The 6,107-nt window shown below is 39.3% G+C and overlaps 1 non-coding gene across 1 annotated transcript; it reads right to left on the bottom strand.

Annotated features, from left to right (window-relative positions):
• Positions 1 to 1,845: 1,845 nt before the first annotated feature.
• Positions 1,846 to 1,956, bottom strand: LOC141662310 (small nucleolar RNA R71). The gene has a single exon (XR_012550431.1). It is a non-coding gene; the product is annotated as a small nucleolar RNA R71 (small nucleolar RNA).
• Between the last annotated feature and the right edge of the window lie 4,151 nt (positions 1,957 to 6,107).

Here is a 6,107-nt window from a genome sequence, read left to right as displayed (position 1 = left end):
AGACCAAGCTGTTATCAGACTTTATAAGGAATTATTATGGATTCAGACTGATTTAGTGAATTTGGTAAAAGCTGCATGGACTGTAAGTTGTATTTAGTTGTGCACATATTCTCTCATTGCATTTGTACTTATATGTTTTTGACATCATCAAATCTATAAACTTGTATATTTTTATAATTTACAAATTGGGGGAGATTGTTAGATATATTTGTGATGTCATGTCTAATCTGATTTGTTTAGTTTCAGAACTTACTATCAGAACTTAACTGGAAATCAGAACTTACTGAAGACGGGAAGTTATTAGAACTTAAGCCATCAGGACTTACATCAGAACTTAAGTACGGATACACTTCAGGGATGAAAAGCGGCTAATTTAAAGGAGATGATCTGGATTAAACAAAAGAAGATATGCTTGGAGAGTTGTACAACTAAAGGACTATAATAGATAATCTCTGATTGATGTATTTTAGGAAACATAACATATCATATAAATTAGGAGATATCTTGTAACTGTGTAGTATATAAACACAGATTAGGGTTTACATTATATGTGTTATCATTCACGAGAATATTATTCATTGTAACCCTAGCGGCTCTTAGTGATATCATACATCACTGAGAGAGTAGATTAAACCTACTATAACAGAGTTTGATATATTAAATAAACTTGTTTTCTATTACATACTTGTGTTTATAATCGAATTGATTGTAGATACTATATTCAACCCCCTTCTATAGTATCATTGAGGCCTAACATCTATAGACATACAGGGTCTCAATATAATTGGTGTCTATTCAACTTCTATCTCTTTTATGGATGTCTGGTAGTAGGGTATTCATGCAACAAAAGGTGGCATTTACTAGTTTTGTGTTATCTAATTAGTTGTCATCACCATTTCATGCTAAGCTTAAGAACAAAGGCTATCGAATGAAGTAGTAATGAAGTTAGAATCCCATGTTTGTCTCATATAGTAAATTAACCTTTTAATCTCTTAGTTAATTAAATGTTAGTTAATCGTAGTTATAAACAATCTTAATTTGTTATCATCTTAGCATTGCATAATAACCATACCATTGTTGCATAAGTATATTAATTGAAATTAACCTAAATCAGTCTCTTTCAGAACGAACTAGAATTAATTTTATATTACTTGCGAACGCGTATACTTGCGTGAATATTAGCGCATGTTTTCACTCTAACAAGTTTTTTGGCGCCGCTGTCGGGGACTCGGTGTTAATTTTTAGTTTATGTGCTTGACATCAGTGGTCGTTAAAGTTTAGTGACTCGGATATTTCACTTACTTGTTTGCTTGTTTCTTTTTCAGGTACTCTAGAGAGCATTTATGCTAACGCGTTCTCGATCTCAAAAGAGAACACTGGATAAAGCAGAGGAAGAAGTTTTAGAAGAGGAAGAAGTTCTTGTTGAGGATGAGAAACTTGAAGAAGAAGCTCTTGTTGCAATGCGTGAACCAGAAGCGAATACAAAGGATTTGATGGACTATTCTTAGCCGAAGATCAATGATATTCAGTCTAGCATTGTCAGACCAGCCATCGCGGCTAAACCTTTTGAAATCAAGGCTAGCACGATTCAGATGGTGCAGAAGTCGGTCCAGTTTGGGGTTCTCCGACTGAAGATCCCAATATGCATATTAAAGATTTCATCGAGATCTGCGACACTTTCAAATTCAATAATATTTCTGAAAATGCTATTAAGTTGAGGTTTTTCCCATTTGCTCTGAGGGATAAAGCTAAGTGTTGGTTGCATTCTCTACCACCAGACTCTATCACCAAGTGGGAAGATCTTGCTCAAAAGTTTCTCACTAAATTCTTTCCTATGGCGAAGACAGCTGCAATTATGAATGCTCTTACTCAATTTGCGCAGTAATCGGGAGAATCTTTATGTGAAGCTTGAGATCGTTATAAGGAAATTCTTAAAAAGGGTCCTCATCATGGGATGTCTGATTGGATGATTATAAACTGCTTTTATAATGGCTTGGGTGCAACTTCTAGACCCATGCTTGATGCAACATCAAGTAGAGTTTATGGGCTAAGAGCTACGAGGAAGCATATGATTTGATTGAACTGATGGCTGCTAACGAATACCAGAACCCTTCTCAGAGACTAACTCAAGGCAAAGTAGCAGGATTTCTGGAGGTAGATGCAGCTACTGCTATAGCTGCTCAGCTTAAGGCTTTGACGATAAAGGTGGACTCTTTGGCTAATTATGGAGTTAATCAGATCACTAGTGTCTGTGAGCTTTATGTTGGTGCTCATGAGACGAAGTAATGTGCTATTTTTAGTGAATCAACTCAGTTCGTGAACAACTTTCCGAGGTCGCAACAACCAGTTTCAGCCACCTATCATCCCAACAACCGCCTAACTTCAGCTGGAAAAACACTCAGAATGCGGTGCAACAACCTTATCAGTAGTATGCAGCAAAGCAATACAACCCTCCTAGTTTTCAGTAACCGCAATACGCACCAAGAAAACAACTCCAACTGCAATAATCTAATGAAAAATCTGAATTGGAGGAGTTGAGGCTCATATGCAAGAGCCAAGCAATTTCTATTAAGACCTTGGAAAATCAAATTGGGAAGATTTCCAATGCCTTGCTGAATTGACAACCTGGTACACTCCCTAGTGACACAGAAGTTCCAGGGAAGAAGGAAGCAAAATAGCAGGTTAAGGCAATTATATTGAGGTCTGGGAAGGTTGTGAATCCCGAAAAATCTCAAGTTTTGAAAGATGAAGCTGTGGCTGAAGAAGATGGGCAGAAGGAAGTAGAAGTGGAACCAAGGAAGAAAACTATGGAACACACTCCTCCTAAGGGTATTACAGGGAGAAACAGGTCTATCCTCCACCTCATTTTCCTAACAGGTTGCAGAAGAAAAAGTTGGATGAGCAGTTTGCTATGTTTCTGGAGGTTTTCAAGAAACTTCATATCAACATACCTTCCGTTGAAGCTCTTGAACAGATGTCTAGCTATGCGAAGTTTATGAAAGGTATTCTCTCTCGGAAGGTAAAACTCGATGACTTAGAGACCATAGCTCTCATGGAGGAATGCAGTGTTGTGCTGCAACATAAGTTGCCTCCGAAGCTTAAAGATCCTGGAAGCTTCAATATTCCTTGCACCATCGGAAAAGTTTCATTCGACAAATGCTTATGTGACTAGGGAGCAAGCATCAATCTGATATGCATTTTAAATCTCTTGGATTGGAAGAGCTGAGAAATTCTCTAAAGTGCCTCAAGCCATCTATTGAGGAAGCTCCTACACTCGAGCTTAAACCTTTGCCTGAACACTTGAGGTATGCATTTTTAGGTGATACATCTACTTTTCCTGTTATTATTGCATCTGACCTTTCAGGTAATGATGAGGAAAAGCTCTTGAGAATTCTGAGAGAGTTCAAATCGGAAATTGGATGGACTATAGTAGATATCAAGGAAATCAGCCCTTCTTATTGCATGTATAAAATTCTTCTAGAGGAAGGTAGCAAGCCAACTGCTGAGTAACAAAGGAGGCTAAATCTGATAAAGAAAGAAGTTGTGAAGAAGGAAATTCTCAAGTGGCTAGATGCAGGGATCTTCTATCCTATTTTTGACAATTCTTGGGTGAGTACAGTTCAGTGTGTGCCGAAGAAAGGAGGCATCACAGTGGTTTCTAATGAGAAGAATGAGCTCATTCCTACTCGAACAGTCACGGGATGGAGAGTTTGCATGGATTACAGGAAGTTGAACAAGGCCACAAGAAAGGATCACTTCCCTCTTCCATTTATTGATCAAATGCTTGACAGGTTGGCTGGGCATGAATACTATTATCTTCTGGATGGCTATTCGGGTTATACTCAGATTTGCATTGCTTCAGAAGATCAGTAAAAGACTACCTTCACTTGTTTGTTGGGTACTTTTGCCTTCAGAAGAGTTTCTTTTGGTTTATGTGGTGCACCTCCCATATTTCAGAGATGCATGATGGCTATCTTCTCTGACATGATTGGTCAGAATGTGGAGGTATTTATGGATGATTATTTTGTGTTCGGGGATTCTTTCGACGAATGCTTGCAGAATCTTGGCGCATTTCTTAAAAGGTGTGTAGAGACCAATCTGGTTCTCAACTGGGAGAAATGTCATGTTATGGTGCAACAAGGCATCATTCTTGGGCACAAGGTCTCTAGTAAGGGTCTTGAGGTGGAAAAAGCCAAGGCAGGGGTCATTGAAAACCTTCCTCCACCAATTTATGTTAAGGGAATCCGCAACTTTCTTGGTCATGCGGGTTTCTATAGGCGGTTCATCAAGGATATCTCTAAAATCTCTAAATCGTTGTGCAATCTTCTAGAGAAAGATGTCCCTTTCAAGTTTGATAATGTGTGCCTAGCTGCTTTTGAGAGCATAAAGAAGAATTTGATCACGGCACCTATCATAACTGCACCTGATTGGAATGAGCCTTTTGAGATGATGTGCGATGCAAGTGACTATGCAGTTGGGGCAGTTCTTGGGCAAAGGAAGAACAACATATTTCATGTGGTCTACTATGCTAGTAAGACCCTAAATAGTGCTCAACTGAACTATACTACTACTGAGAAAGAACTCTTAGCAATTGTCTACGGTTTTGAGAAGTTTCGATCTTATTTGCTGGGGATGAAGGTGATAATGTTCACTGATCACGCTGCGATTCACTATCTCGTCTCGAAGAAGGACTCAAAGCCTAGATTGATTTGATGGGTTCTTTTGCTTCAGGAGTTTGAGTTGGAGATCAAGGATAGAAAAGATACTGAGAATCAAGTCGCTGATCATCACTCTCGTTTAGAAGATCCAAGTACGAATTTATAGGATAAGCCATTGATTAATGAGTCTTTTCCCGATGAGCAGTTGTTTGGGGTGCAAGAGGAAGAACCGTGGTTTGCAGACATTGTGAACTACCTCGTGATCAATATTATGCCTCCAGACTTGTCTTCTGCTCAAAGGAAGAAGTTTCTTCATGAGGTGAAGTGGTACATGTGGGATGAGCCATTTTTATTTAGGCAAGAAGCTGACCAAATCATCAGGAGATGTATTCCGTACAGCGAGACGAAGGGTATCTTGCGAGACTGTCATTCGACTGTTTATGGAGGCCACTATGGTGGAGAGAAGACAACAACTCATATCCTTCAAACGGGATTCTTCTGGCCTACATTATTTAAGGATGCACATCTGTTTGTTTTGAAGTATGACCGCTGCCAGCGTGTGGGTAATATGTCCAAGAGGGATGAGATGTCTCTTAATGTGCTTCTCAAGGTTGAGGTCTTCGATGTTTGGGGAATTGTCTTTATGGGGCCATTTGTCTCATCTTGTAATAATTAGTATATCTTGTTGGCGGTTGATTATGTCTCAAAATGGGTGGAAGTCAAGGCTTGGCCGACAAATGATGCAAAGGTAGTGCTTAATTTTCTTCATAAGTAGATATTCACAAGATTTAGGACTCCAAGAGTCATAATCAGTGACGAGAGATCGCATTTCTGCAATCGCAAGTTCACTGCTATGATGCAGCGATATAATGTGAATCATCACGTTACTACAGCCTACCATCCTCAAACTAATGGTCAAGCTGAGGTATCTAATAGAGAGATCAAGCGTATTCTAGAGAAAGTTGTATGTCCATCAAGGAAGAATTGGTATTTGAAGCTGGATGAAGCTGTGTGGGCGTATCGAACAACATACAAGACTCCGCTAGGCATATCACCATTTCAGTTGGTTTATGGTAAGGGATGTCATCTGCCTGTGGAGTTAGAGAATAAGGCGTATTGGGCTTTGAAGAAGTTGAACCTTGATATGGATGCAACTGGTAAGAAAAGGATGCTTCAATTGAATGAACTCGAAGAGTTTCGGCTTCAAGCGTATGAGAACAAAAAAATGTATAAGGAGAAAGTCAAGAGGTGGCACGATAGGGGTCTAGTGCTCAAATCATTTGTGCCGGGGCAACAAGTTCTTTTGTTCAACTCTTGTCTCCGTCTTTTTCCTGGGAAATTGAAGTCGAGATGGTCAGGGCCATTTGTTATCAAAACTGTCTTTTCACATGGAGCAGTGGAGATTTTTGAGAATGATTCAGGCCAAGAATTCAAGGTGAATGTACAACG

This window comes from Apium graveolens, chromosome 5 (assembly GCF_009905375.1).
Source record: "Apium graveolens cultivar Ventura chromosome 5, ASM990537v1, whole genome shotgun sequence".
In the NCBI taxonomy this organism is placed as follows: Eukaryota; Viridiplantae; Streptophyta; class Magnoliopsida; order Apiales; family Apiaceae; genus Apium; species Apium graveolens.
The sequence above is the reverse complement of the archived record's forward strand: the minus strand, read 5'-3'. Positions and strand labels throughout refer to the sequence as shown.